This window comes from Monodon monoceros, unplaced genomic scaffold (genome assembly GCF_005190385.1).
Source record: "Monodon monoceros isolate NGI ecotype Baffin Bay Population unplaced genomic scaffold, NGI_Narwhal_1 Contig4537_ctg1, whole genome shotgun sequence".
In the NCBI taxonomy this organism is placed as follows: domain Eukaryota; kingdom Metazoa; phylum Chordata; class Mammalia; order Artiodactyla; family Monodontidae; genus Monodon; species Monodon monoceros.
The window spans coordinates 31,284-46,877 of record NW_021700413.1 but is presented as its reverse complement, the minus strand read 5'-3'; positions in this window follow the sequence as shown (position 1 = coordinate 46,877).

Sequence of the window (15,594 nt, the reverse complement as noted above, 5' to 3'; positions counted from 1 at the left end):
ACAGAGATTCAACAGTGCAAGCAAAGATTGGATGAATCTATTCTGGATTACTATGAATGGTATGAAGGAAAGAAAACTTTTAAGCAATGCTCTGGCTCAACACCTGAATCATTCTCTGAACACCGAAATGATACTCTGCTTAACTCTGCCTTTTAAGAAGGCTTAGATGAGAATTTGGCTACTCTGGTCCGAAGACACAATCTAGGTTGGTCTACTTTACATACAAACGCCCTTGTTACTCTGGCTGACCAAATTTTCAAGATCATAAAATAAAAAGAAAGCAAGAAAGCAAGCAAGTAAACAAGAAAGAAAGAAAGAAAAGAAAGAGAGAAAGAAAGAAAGAAAGAAAACGAAAAGAAAGAAGAAAGAAAAGGGGGTATCTATGAAAATATGAACCAATTGTGCCAATTAAGTGTACAATGCCAGCTGAAGGTTAACTGATCCCTGTTTAATTCCCAAGTGGGAATTCTGATCCTGAGGGAGTAAGTCCTACTAGGATAACCTGAGTTTCTCTCCCAGGATAACCTGAGTTTCTCTCCCTATGCCTTGAGACCAGAGCTCTCAGGATCACTTTTCTTATCTAGATCATCTCTAAATTCCTGAGACTGAGAAAAAGGAAAAAAAAAAAAAGAGAGAGGTTGGGGGGGAAAGGAAAAAAATTCTTAAAAAAATTTAACTTGTTCTGTTATTTAAAACTAGTGAGTCTTATGATATCTCATTCATGACTAAGTTTAGATAAGGAAGGTATGTGATCTCTCATTTTGTCTGTCTGCATGTTTATATGTGCATTATCTTTGTTTTTACCTTCGGATGGTATTCTTACTGAGTCCAAGCTCGCTCTGCTCACTGCAAAACAGGCCAATAAGTTGGGAGACGAGGTGTTGAGGCAAGGAATGCAACTTTATTAGGAAAGCCAGCAGACCAAGAAGATGGCTGACTAATGTCGCTAAATAGCCATCTTATCGGATTTGGATGCCAGTTTCTTTTATGGAACAGAGAGGGGGAGGAGGTGAGGAAGTAAAGTAAAAAGACCATAGTCTTGCATATATCTCCTGGAATGGCCAGCCTCAGGGAGGGGATGTGTTAATTTCTTCTTTCTTGCAGCCATCCACAGGTGAACAGGGTCTGGATATTTCCCTGAACAAGGTACTTTTGTTTAACATTCCGGCAGAGGGGAGCGTTCCCCAAGGCAGACCACTGTGTATAGACATTATCCTTTTAGTGAATGAAAGCAATGGGAAGCAAAGGTTAAAATAAAAGAAACACATCCAATACGGAATCAGAATTAGTTCTTCCCTGTTACAGCATTATCAAAAATTAATTTGTAAGTGAGCTCTACTTAACTGGATTAAAGGAAAGTAAGCACTTATATAAATTCTCAAAAAAAAAAAAAACCAACAATATAAACAGAAGTTAACTGGCCAGAATTAATTTCAGTTTCATGTGAGCTGGGAAGTAGTCAGTATTAAATTAATACCTAGTATTAATGCTTGTTTATTGATCTAATTAATACAGACACATCTTTAGAGTCATCAACATTAAGTATAATACTTTTATTGTGCCTTGGTTTAATATAAGCTAAATAAAATCTTGTTATATCTGTTATAAATTTGTCAGCAAGGAAAGTAACTTGATGTGAAGAAATTTTTAAGGGAAGAAAATATAAATGAGATAATATCTTTTAGATAAACTGTATTAAGAATAATTATGCTTTAGGAATATCTATTCAAAATAGTCTCTCCAGATTCTGGTAACTTGAAATCCTAGAGCTGTGCTAAATTAAGTGATGGAAGCTTATTGCATAGCTAGGTCATTCCCAAATAAAATAGGATACCGAAACATTAATTACTGAACATTGGCTTCCTTTTGCAGAGAAACAAAAGGTATTTAGGACTATTAATGAATATGTTTGGTGCCACATTCTCTAAAGAAAGCAAATATTTTTAGAAAATATCACTTGCATTTATGTTCACTAATCTACAGAATGTTAATGTAAAGGACAGTTCATAGTTGCTAACTTCTTAGTTTTCACAAGAAATTAAGCTTTTAAGAGCTGAGGATTTTAATTTAAACATGTAATTAAAGCTAATAGAAATAATAAAGGAAACATTTCAGTCTACAGTAGGAAAGTAGGATGTGTGTTGTCAGTAAAGAAGGTATGAGGAATGGAATTGCATTTTATTAAGGGAAAAGGAAGTAGGTCTGACTTACAGGTAGCTGTTTCTGAATGGGAAAATAAAGTGATGGATACAGAAAGTGAGGAAATTTTTGTGGAAAGTGGACTCCAAGAAAAGTATTTTGTACATGGTCAGGATTGACTATGGTTAAAATAAATTTAATTGAGAAAATGAATTTTAAAAGCAAGCGGGCACAAAACTTGAATTTGATTTTTCTCTCTCTTAAGAGGACAAGATTTCTTAAAATGTTGAACTGTCTTTGAGAACAGATTTCAAGTTTCTTTACCTTTTAAGTGATCTGTTCTGTATTTGCCTTTGAAATCTTTTATTGTTACTTTTGCTAAGTGAATATTGTTTCAGAGTGACCTGTGATTGTCTGTGACTGAGTGTTCTAAACCCTTTTGGATTTGGGGTTTTTCTTTTGACAAAACTTTCCAAACCAAATTCTGATGAAGTCCTTTTGACATCTAGCTAACTCTGGGGTGCTTCAAAGGGCCCCTGAAACATCCCAAAGAGAGGTTTTAAAGATTATTATTATTATTATTTTTGCGGTACGTGGGCCTCTCACTGTTGTGGCCTCTCCCGTTGTGGAGCACAGGCTCTGGACGCGCAGGCTCCGCGGCATGTGGGATCCTCCCAGACCGGGGCACAAACCCATGTCCCCTGCATCGGCAGAAGGACTCTCAAGCACTGCGCCACCAGGGAAGCCCCCAAAGAGAGATTTTAAACTAATTAGGTTCATTTGGTATGTTAAATTACATGGGAAGTATTGTCAAATGAGTAATAAATGTTCTTATGTTATATTGTATGGTAAATGTTACTAATATAGATATTCTAGAAAGTATATGGACTTGCTAAAATTCTGATATGTCCTGGTAAAATGTTATCAGTCATAATTCTAGTTATTATCTACAAATGTTGTATGTCACAGCAGTAACTAAGTTTCTATGTCAGTTGCATTGCAGTTAGATTTAAATGTGCCTTCTTAAGTCTTTTGTCATTATAGACAGTTATGTTTTTATTCTGATGCCTTTGCAAAAATGCTTCCTCTTCAAGAAGATTTATAAAGAGGACTTTTGGATAAATACAAGTTTCTGATTTTCAGACCATAATGCTGAACTGAGTAAGAAATTATAGAATCCAAATGAGAAGCCTAATGGCTTCATAAACTGTTAACAAAAAAAGTTACAGAAGACTGAGTGAACTGGTGAATACGGTTATAGTTTTTATGGTTTCTATCTGAAAAATTACTGGTTTAAATCTGTGTTTTCCAGGTATAAGGAAACTTTTCCCTTAAACTAATTATGACTTACAGTAATTTGGTAAATTATACCTCTGTAAGCAGAATTGAAACATTTATCTTTTTTCTCTATCTGCTCCCTCCAGAGATTGTAAACTCTGGTTCCCAGCAGCTTTATCAGATAAATTAAAAAAGGTACAGAAAGCTCAAGGTATTTGTGGGACCTTAAAAAAGGAGGAATTCACCTAGATCTGTTAGGTAAAATCTGTGATAAGCCCTTGGTGTGATTTTCCTAGTCCTGAGAGGTATTTTGACAGTTCAGTCTGACACTCCATATAAAAGTTTCAGCAAAGCAAAAAGCCTGTATGATCAAGTATAGTTATATAAATTATCAGGCCAAGGTTTTGAGACCAGAATTATTTTCACAAACAAGTTAGTCTTAATTTGGTTATATTTGGTAGAAATGAGGGTAACTTCAGAAAGAAAAGATGTTTCAATGAATGTTAAATCCCAGTCTTGTTAGTGGAGGTCTTTATTTGCTAAGACTCACTTCCTGGATAATTCCTTGCTGTTATGTTATATGGATGTAAAGTTTACTTGAATTATTAAAAGGACACTCTAAGTTGTTTCTGAAACTTATCTCAGTAATCTGTCTTTAGATGAAGATCTGATGCCCCACAACCTCCAACCAGGGGATTATGCATACTGAAAAAGACATAATTTAGAGGACTATCTCCAACCTAGATGGAAGTACCCTTATCAGGTACTCTTTTCTATCTTATGCACAGGGGAACTGAAGGGAATTGACTCTTGGATTAATTTCCAATTACAAAGGGCCCCTGAACGGGACTAATCTATAGAGAGGACTGCTGACCTCAAACTTGAATTAAAATGATTCTCAAACAGAGGAAACTACACTCACTCCAGGATGAGGAGAAGATGACATCAGAGGCAGACAGCTAGCCCAAGATGCTGGACCTGACTTGTATGACCATTTATAATGTTTTCTTGATTTTTTGCACCTTTGCATGTGAATCAAATGTTTTCCTATCATGGACACGATCCTCTATGCTGGTTTTAAAAATCAATCAAATTGTTGGGTTTGTGGCCAATTACCTGTGTCTAAGGATTACCTTGGTGGATTTCTCCACTCCAAGGTTCTAATTAGATGGGCACTTAGGACATTTATTTTAGAAGAAATAGGCCTGTTCAGACTACTCTTGATGTTACTAGATGGGATCCCCTCACCTAGCCAATTAACAACACCCACTCTGACCCTGGCCATCAAAAGGACTTTTCCTCTAAAGTAACTCAAGCTCAGTCAGAGCAACAGCAAAATTTCAGCCAAGGAATAAAACCTCCCACAATTATGGGATGGATTTATGTGGTTAACACCAGGCTATGGTCATTTGAGTTTTAAGCCCTCCCCCACCCTTTATCTTAGGAACAATGAAATTATACTAAGGATAACCAGCCTACTAACAGTAGGAAATTGGGCTGGGAGCCTTATGGACAGTGCCAATATGTCATTTCCCTGAAAGACAAGGTCTGGTACAGAACAGACTAAGTCAGATGACCTGAGGATATACTGGGCTACACCTAATGGAAGTTCTTGGCTTAATTCTCACTTATGACTTTAATAATGCTGCTAGCCATCTTATTTGTATTTTGCCTGTTTTATAAGATTGTTGTTTTTTGCATTACTAAGTGTGTGACTGAGCCTGTGACAAAAATATGTGTTGGAGTCCAGCTCCAACGAGTCCAGGAGTACCTAAGGGAGGAACAGCCTCGGCGACGGAGAAAGAAGGAGACTGACAGTGTCTCTGGAGTCAGGCAGATAGTAGCATACTTTATTGTTATTCAGCAAGCTTATATATTTTTGGTTTACATAATCAAAACATAATTATCATAATATAGTCTAGCCTTAGGCCTCAAACCCTTGACCACAAGATTTCCTCAAAAGATTACCTTAGAATTGTCTATAGTTTCTAGATGTGCTATCAAGATATTTCCCCAAGTTCTCATTAGTTGCAGGTTATTTTCTAGTAGTTAAGCCAAGCTATTATGTAAGTCTTTATTACAGAAGGGCAATCTTCGTGTTCTTTCTGAATGGGCAAGTTTTTAAAATAGTGCCTTAAAAATATTTACAATATATCCTACAGTTCCTGTGTTCCTGACTTCACTCGTAGCACTCACAATACCTCCTACGCTCCTGTTTATCATCCAGATATTAAACTTTCTTTACAGTGGACCCATATGAAACCAAAGTCATCAACAACCCCTTCGTAGGGCCACAGTTGTTCAATTGGGGGTGTTTTCCATAGGAACATCCCTATATTTCCAGATTGTGTATAGCATCCCAAGTTTCCTGGGGCTGGAATAGGTACTTTCCATTTTGTGATAATAATAGTAGGGAGGGTAGTAGTTTTTCTCATTTTCCTAACCCTGGGCGCAAATCCCCCTTGTGCTGTTTCCATATATAAGCTTAACACAACCAAACAAATCAATAGAGATGTAGTCCACCGTCCTGGCACAGTACTGCTTTGCAGTCCTGCCTTTGATTGCATCATGACTTTGTCACGGCGCAGGGACTCCAGGATGGCTTCCAACAAATTAGTTTTATATGAGATCAATGATTGTTAATACTGTGATTCTAGATAGGGGAAGATACAACAAGAGGGATTTTTCCTGGAGCATAACAGACTAGTAAGACAGGTGGTCCAGAGTCCTTAGTTACTATTAAAAGACCTAGTCCAGTAATAGAACATTGGGTGGCCTATCAGCAAAATCTTTGCTAGGAATGAGGCTTCCTATCACTGTGGGACAATATGGTCAGGAAATGTCTCTCAAAGCATGGTTGTTTTATGACCATGTGGGGACCCTGTCAGCTAAAACCTGGCACTTGCCATCTACCTCTACAAGGATTAAATCATGTGCTCTGCAACTGCTGACCTTCCCCACCCCCTGAAAGGAGTTCAGGGTGGAGACCTGAAATGAGGCCCTCTGTGCTCTGGGAAAAACAGGTAGAACTGGTCTTCAGATAGTTAGATATTTTCAGGAGATGATTTAATGAGCCCAATTCTTGTATCTCCTCATATCTAGAAAAACACTAAAATCCCTCATGGTGACAAATGTTCCTCGTGACTAGCAGAAGTCTTCTGCGAAAAAAAAAAAAAAGTGCTTGATTGCATGTACTCCCCCTACACCAAAATCACATATATACTGACCTTCCCCCCTATCTCTTTGTAGCAGTTTCTTAGAATTATCTGAAATGCTGTCTCCCAGGCCAGAGTCCTCATTTTGCCCCAAATAAAACTTGACTCACAACTCTCAGGTTCTGCACTTTTATTAAGTTGACACTATTATTGGGATTATTATTATTATTACCAGTTAATTCATTACTAGTGCTGACCTCCTTTTTAAGTACTTTGTTATGTTTACTCATTCAATCCTATGCACTGTTAAGAAAGTTAAAATGGAAATAATCTTGTTCGGGCTTTGCAGGCAATACTAGGCCTCTGACCAATGTGTGATATTGCCTGGACAACATGCTTGCTCATAAGCCCCCAAAGCAAGTCTGGCAGCACTTAAGATAAAGAAAGGGAGTGCCTCTTGGAATTTCTTGAGCCCTGAGAACATGGCCAGTTCCCCAGGGTCTGGAAAATATTGTGACTCACAAGGTAAAGCAAACAGCATTCTTGAAGAGACCCAGAGCTGCATATTTGCATGTAAACTGATGATATCAGTTTGCGACCTGGTATTATAAGGGGGACTCCCCTAAACTGCAATTTGAAGTCTCACCCATGGAGTGAATGCGCTGCTTGGGACCTTTCCCAGTTGGGACTCCAGATTGCTGTTTCTGGGACTTACCAGCACTGTTCGAGTCTAGATGTAGATGTCAGCCCAATTTGGTGATGTAAATGATTTAACTTCTCTCTCTCATTTATATTTCTTTCGTTTTTTGATGATTTCTTATTAAAATTGAGCTAAAACTGTTCATTTGTGTGATGAGTGGTGTTTTTTGTTAACAAATCCTTTGAGGCTAAAATGAAAGTAAAACTTTTGGCGAAACACACCCTTCACATATTTACACTTCACAGCCTCCCAGAAAGCTAGGTTATGCTTTTCTTGTTATTTTATTATTACTACTGCTAATCGCTCCTTAGTAATGTCTGCTTCTGTACTTTATACACAAGTGGTTTATATACACTTACTATTTGGATCCTTATATACCTTCACATATTTAGTCTTCTCAGCATCCCAAGTAAGATTTGTTGTTGCATTTTTAGTATTATTAATAATTATTATTACTAGTAAATTCTTTCCTAATATCAACCACTCTTCTAAGTACATTAAATACACTTACTCATTGAATCTTTATATGCCTTAACATAGTTAGTCTTTGTAGTGTAGTCTGATGTCAGGGAGCCTGATTCCTCCAGCTCCATTTTTCTTTCTCAAGATTGCTTTGGGAATTCGGGGTTCTAATGGATAAAGAAGATGTGGCCCATGTATACAATGGAATATTGCTCAGCCATAAAAAGAAACAAAACTGAGTTATTTGTAGTGAAGTGGATGGACATAGAATCTGTCATACAGAGTGAAGTAAGTCAGAAAGGGAAAAACAAATACCATATGCTAACACATATATATGAAATTAAAAAAGAAAAAAAAGGTTCTGATGAACCTAGGGGCTGGACAGGAATAAAGACACAGATGTAGAGAATGGACTTGAGGACACGGAAAGTGGGGGAAGAGTAAGCTGGGACAAAGGGAGAGGGTGGCATGGACACATATACACAACCAAATGTAAAATAGATAGCTAGTGGGAAGCAGCCACATGGCACAGGGAGATCAGCTCGGTGCTTTGTGACCACCTAGAAGGGTGGAATAAGGAGTGTGGGAGGGAGATGCAAGAGGGAGGGGATATGGGGATATATATATATGTATAGCTGATTCACTTTGTTATACAGCAGACAGTAACCCACCATTGTAAAGCAATTATACTCCAATAGAGATGTTAAAAAACAAAACAAAACATAGATAGTCTTAACAGTCTCAGTCATCCCAGTGAGGTAGATTTTTTTGTTATTTTATAATTATTTGTATTATTATTACTCATTTGTTCTTTACTAACGCATGACCAGTGCTCTAAGTAATTTATTTACATTTACACACTGAATCCTTATACACCTGAACTTACGTAGTCTTCATAGCATCCAAGTGAGGTAGCTTTTTTTGTTGTTATGGTTTATTTTTATTATTAATAATAATAACTTATTAACATATTGAATCTTCCTAACAACCCACTGAGGTAGATGGTTTTTGCCGTTGTTTTTCTTTTCTTCTTTTTTAATATCTTTGTTGGAGTATAGTTGTTTAAAATGTTGTGTTAGTTTCTGCTGTTTAACAAAGTGAATCAGCTATATATATACATATATCCCCATATCCCCTCCATCTTGTGTCTCCCTCCCACCCTCCCTATCCCACCCCTCTAGATGGTCACAAAGCACAGAGCTGTTCTCCCTGTGTGATATAACATGTCCTCAAGTCTAGTATCAACATCTGTGTCTTTATTTCTGTCTTGCCCCTAGGTTCATCAGAAACTTTTTTTTTTTTAAGATTCCATATATACGTGTTAGCATATGGTAATTGTTTTTCTCTTTCTGAATTACTTCACTATGTATGACAGACTATAGGTCTATCCACCTCACTACAAATAACTCAATTTCGTTTCGTTTTATGGCTGAGTAATATTCCATTCTTTATAAGTGCTGCATCTTCTTTACCCATTCCTCTGTTGATGAAAACTTAGGTTTCTTCCATGTCCTGGCTATTATAAATAGTGCTGCGATGAACATTGTGGTACATGACTCTTTTTGAATTATGGATTTCTCAGGGTATATGCCCAGTAGTGAGATTGCTGTGTCATATGCAGTTCTATTTGTAGTTTCTTAAGGAACCTCCATACTGTTCTCCATAGTGGCTGTATCAATTTACATTCCCACCAATAGTGCAAGAGTGTTCCCTTTTCTCCACACCCTCTCCAGCATTTATTGTTTCTAGATTTTTTGATGATGGCCATTCTGACTGGTGTGAGGTGATACCATCATAGTTTTGATTTGCATTTCTCTAATGATTAGTGATGTTGAGCATTCTTTCATGTGTTTGTTGGCAATCTATCTTCTTTGGAGAAATGTCTATTTAGGTCTTCTGCCCATTTTTAGATTGGATTGCTTGTTTTCTGATATTGAACTGCATGAGCTGCTTATATATTTTGGAGATTAATCCTTTGTCCATTGATTCATTTGTAGATATTTTCTTCCATTCTGAGGGTTGCCTTTTCATCTTGTTTTGTAGTTTCTTTTACTGTGAAGAAGCTTTTAAGTATCATTAGGTCCCATTTGTTTATTTTTGTTTTTTTTTCCATTACTCTAGGAGGTGGATCAAAAAAGATGTTGCTGAGATTTATGTCAAAGAGTGTTCTTCCTAAGTTTTCCTCTAAGAGTCTTATAGTGTCCAGTCTTACATTTAGGTCTCTAATCCATTTTGAGTTTATTTTTCTGTACAGTGTTAGGGACTGTTCTAATTTCATTTTTTTACATGTAGCTGTCCAGTTTTCCCAGCACCACTTATTGAAGAGACTGTTTTTCCTGCATTGTATATCCTTGTCTCCTTTGTCATAGATTAGTTGACCATAGGTGTGTGGGTTTACCTCTGGCTTTCTGTCCTGTTCCATTGATAAATATTTCTGTTTTTGTGCCAGTACCATAATGTCTGGATTACTGTAGCTTTGTAGTATTGTCTGACATCAGGGAGCCTGATTCCTGCAGGTCCATTTTCCTTTCTCAAGATTGCTTTGGCTATTCAAGGTCTTTTGTGTTTCCATACAAATTGTGGATTTTACTGTTCTAGTTCTGTGAAAAATGTCATTGGTAACTTGAGAGGGATTTCACTGAATCTGTAGATTGCTTTGGGAAGTATAGTCATTTTCACAAAGTTGATTCTTCCAATCCAAGAACGTGGTATATCTCTCCATCTGTTTGTATCATCTTTAATTTCTTTCATCAGTGTCTTATAGTTTTCTGCATACAGGTCATTTTCCTCCTTAGGTAGGTTTATTCCCAGGTATTTTAATCTTTTCATTGTGATGGTAAATATGAGTGTTTCCTTAATTTCTCTTTCATATTTTTCTTCATTAGTGTATAGGAATGCAAGAGATTTCTGTGCATTGATTTTGTATCCTGCTATGTTACCAAATTCATTGATTAGTTCTAGTAGTTTTCTGGTAGCATCTTTAGGATAGTCTATATATAGTATCATGTTATCTGCAAACAGTGACAGCTTTATTCCTTCATTTCTGATTTGGATTCCTTTTATTTCTTTTTCTCCTCTGATTGCTGTGGCTAAAACTTCCAAAACTATGTTGAATAATAGAGGTGAGAACGGACAGCCTTGTCTTCTTCCTGATCTTAGTGAAAATTGTTTCAGTTTTTCACCATTGAGGATGATGTTGGCTGTGGGTTTGTCACATATGGCCTTTATTATGGTGAGGTAAGTTCCTTCTTGCCTACTTTCTAGAGAGTTTTTAATCATAAATGGGTGTTTAATTTTGTTGAAAGCTTTTTCTGCATCTCTGGAGATTATCGTATTATTTTCATCCTTCAGTTTGTTAATATGGTGTATCAAAGTGATTGGTTTCCATATATGGAAGAATCCTGACATTTCTGAAATCAACCCCACTTGATCATGGTGTATGGTCCCTTTAATGTGCTATTGGAGTCTGTTTGCTAGTATTTTGTTGAGGATTTTTGCCTCAGTGTTCATCAGTGATATTGGTCTGCAGTTTTCCTTTTTTTGTGACATCTTTGTCTGGTTTTGGTATCAGAGAGATGGTGGCCTTGTAGAGTGAGTTTGGGAGTGTTCTTCTCTCTGCTATAATTTGGAAGAGTTTGAGAAGGGTAAGTGTTAGCTCCTCTCTGAATGTTTGATAGAATTCCCCTGTGAAATCATCTGGTCCTGGGCTTTTTTTGTTTTGTGGTACACGGGCCTCTCAGTGTTGTGGCCTCTCCCGTTGCAGAGCACAGGCTCCAGACGTGCAGGCTCAGCAGCCATGGCTCACGGGCCTAGCTGCTCTGCGGCATGTGGGATCTTCCCGGACTGGGACACGAACCTGTGTCCCCTGCATCAGCAGGCGGACTCTCAACCACTGCGCCACAAGGGAAGCCCTGGACCTGGGCTTTTTTTGTTGGAAGTTTCAATTTCAGTGCTTGTGATTGGTCTGTTTACATTTTCTATATCTTCCTGGTTCAGTTTCGGAAGGTTGTGCTTTTCAAAGAAGTTGTCCATTTCTTCCAGGTTTTCCATTTTATTGGCATATAGTTGTTTGTAGTAATCTCTCATGATTCTTCGGATTTCTGAAGTTTCACTTGTTACTTCTCCTTTTTCACTTCTAATTCTGTTGATTTGGGTCTTCTCCCTTTTTTTTTCTTGATGAGTCTGACTAGTGGTTTATCAAAGTTTTTATCTTCTCAAAGAAGCTCTTAGTTTTATTGACCTTTGCTATTGTTTCCTTCATTTCTTTTTCATTGATTTCTGATATGAACTTTGTGATTTCTGTCCTTCTGCTAACTTTGTGGTTTTTTTTTTTTCCTCTTTTCTCTAATTGCTTTAGGTGTAAGGTTAAGTTGTTTATTTGAGATGTCTCTTGTTTCTTGAGGTAGGATTGTGTTGCTATACACTTCCCTCCTAGAACTGCTTTTGCTGCATCCCATAGGTTTTGGGTCATCGTGTTTTCATTGTCATTTGTTTCTAGTTATTTTCTGATTTCCTCTTTGATTTCTTCAGTGATCTCTTGGTTATTCAGTATTGTATTATTTAACCTCCATGTGTTTGTATTTTTTCCCGTTTTTGTCCTGTAATTGATATCTAGTCTCATAGTGTTGTGGTTGGAAAAAAATACTTGATGTGAGTTCAATTTTCTTAAACTTACCAAGGCTTGATTTGTGACCCAGGATATGATCTCTCCTGAAGAATGTTCCATGAGCACTTGAGAAAAAAGTGTATTCTGGTGTTTTTGGATGGAATGTCCTATAAATATCAATTAAGTCTGCCTTGTTTAACATGTCATTTCAAGCTTGTGTTTCCTTATTTATTTCCATTTTAGATGATATGTCCATTGGTGAAGGTGGGGTTTTAAAGTGCTGTACTATTATTGTCTTACTGTCGATTTTCTCTTTAATGGCTGTTAGCATTGGCCTTATGTATTGAGGTGCTCCTATGTTGGATGAATAAATATTTACAATTGTCATATCTTCTTGGTTTGATCCCTCGGTCATTATTTAGTGTCCTGCTTTGTCTCCTAGAATAGTCCTTATTGTAAAGTCTATTTTGTCTGGTATGAGAATTGCTACTGCAGCTTTCTTTTGATTTCCATTTGCATGGAATATCTTTTTCCATCTCTGCACTTTCAGTCTGTATGTGTCCCTAGGTCTGAAGTGGGTATCTTGTAAACAGCATATATATGGGTGTTTTTTTGGGTTTTTTTTTGCATCCCTTCAGCTAGTCTATGCCTTTTGGTTGGACCATTTAACCTGTTTACCTTTAAGGTATTTATCGATATGTATGTTCCTATTGCCCTTTTCTTAATTGTTTTGGGTTTTCTTTTGTCGGTCTTTTCCTTCTCTTGTGTTTCCTGCCTAGAGAAGTTCCTTGAGCATTTGTTGTAAAGCTGGTTTGGTGGTGCTGAATTCTCTCAACTTTTGCTTGTTGGTAAAGGTTTTAATTTCTCTGTTGAATCTGAATGATATCCTTTCTGGGTAGAGTAATCCTTGTTGCAGGTTTTTGCTCTGCATCACTTTAAATATGTCCTGCCATTCCCTTCTGGCTTGCCAAGTTTCTGCTGAAACTTTCCGATCAGCTATTACCCTCATGGGGTTTCCCTTGTATGCTATCTCTTGCTTTTCCCTTGCTGCTTTTCATATTTTTTTCTTTGTGTTTAATTTTTGGTAGTCTGATTAATTTGTGTCTTGGCATGTTTCTCCTTGGGTTTATCCTATAACGGACTCTCTGCCTTTCCTGGACTTTATTGACTATTTCCTTTCCCATGTTAGGGAAGTTTTCAACTATAATCTCTTCAAATATTTTCTCAGACCCTTTCTCTTTCTCTTCTTCTGGGACCCCTATAATTCGAATGTTGGTGCATTTAATGTTTTCCCAGAGTTCTCTGAAACTGTCCTCAATTATTTTCATTCTTTTTTCTTTATTCTGCTCTGTGGTAGTTATCTCCACTATTTTATGTTCCAGATCACTTAACTGTTCTTCTGCCTCAGTGATTCTGCTATTGATTCCTTCTAGAGAATTTTAAATTTTATTTATTGTGTTGTTCATCATTATTTGTTCGCTCTTTAGATCTTCTAGCTCCTTGTTAAAAGTTTCTTGTGTTTTCTCCGTCTCTTTCCAAAATATTGGATCATCTTTACTATCATTACTCTGAATTCTTTTTCAGGTAGACTGCCTATTTCCTCTTCATTTGTTTGGTCTGATGGGTTTTTACCTTTCTCCTTCATCTGCTGCATATTTCTCTGTCTTCTCATTTTGCTTAACTTACTGAGTTTGCGGTCTCCTTTCTGCAGGCTGCAGGTTCGTCGTTCCCGTTATTTTTGGTGTCTGTCCCTGTGGGTAAGTTTGGTTCAGTGGCTTGTGTAGGTGTTTTGGCGGAGGGGACTGGTGCCTGTGTTCAGGTGGGTGGGGCTGGATCTTGTCTTTCTTGTGGGTAGGGCTGCATCCTGTGGCGTGTTTTAGGGTGTCTGTGAACTTAGTATGATTTTAGGCAGCCTCTCTGCTAATGACTGGGGTTGTGTTCCTGTCTGGCTAGTTGTTTGTCACGGGGCATCCATCACTGGAGCTTTTTGGCCATTGGGTGGAGCTGGGTCTTAACGTTGAGATGGAGATCTGTGGGAGAGCTCTTGCCAAGTGATATTATTTAGGGCTGGGAAGTCTCTGGTGGTCCAATGTCCTGAACTCAGCTCTCCCACCTCAGAGGCTCAGGCCTGACACCTGGCCAGAGCCCCAAGACGCTGTCAGCCACACGGCTCAGAGGAAGAGTGGGAAAAAAGGAAAGAAAAAATTATAATAAATAAATAAATAAAATAATTAAAATTAAAATATAAAAAATATTAAAATTAAAGAGTAATTAAAAGAAGAAGGAGAGAGCAACCAAACCAAAAACAAATTCACCAATGATAACAAGCACTAAAATCTATACTGAGTTAAACATAAAAATCAGGAACAAGTCAGTCGCAGACAGCAAACCCCAAGTCTACCGTTGTTCCTAAAGTCCGCCTCCTCAATTTGGGATGATTTTTGTCTCTTCAGATATTCCACAGATGCAGGGTACCTCAAGTCGATTGCGGGGATTTCGTCCGCTGCTCCTGAGGCTGCCTGGAGAAATTTCCCTTTCTCTTCTTTGTTCTCACAGCTCCTGGGGTTCAGCTTTGGTTTTGGCCCCACTTCTGTGTGTAGGTTGCCCTCAGGCTTCTGTTCCTACCCAGAAAGGATGGAGTTAAAGCGGCGGCTGATTAGCGGGCTCTGGCTCATTCAGGCTGGGGGGAGGGTGGGGTAGAGTAGACATAATTGGAATGCGGGACGAGCCTGCGGTAGTGGAGGTTGTGGTGTCTTTGCACCAGCCTGAGGCACACCGTGTGTTCTCCCGGGGAAGTTGTCTCTGGATCACGGGACCCTGGCAGTGGTGGTCTGCACATGCTCCCGGGAGAGGAGGTGTGGATAGTGACCTGTACTAGGACACAGGCTTCTTGGTGGCTGCAGCAGCAACCTTAGTGTCTCATGCCCGTCTCTGGCGTCTGCGCTGATAGCCGCAGCACGCACCCGTCTCTCGAGCTGGTTTAGGCAGTGCTCTGCCTTCTGTGGGCAGACAGGGAAGGAATCCCCTCTCCTCTCACACCTTGAAACAATGGTCTCTTGGCCCTTAGGGCTGGATTCTTAGATCCAGACTTTTTCCCAGACTCCCTCATGGCTAGCTGTGATGCATTATCTCCCTTCAGGCTTTGTTCACGCAGCCAACCCCAGTCCTCTGCCTGGGATCTGACCTCTAAAGCCCGAGCCTCAGCTCCCAGCCACCATCCACCCTGGTGGGTGAGCAGACAAGCCTCTCAGGCT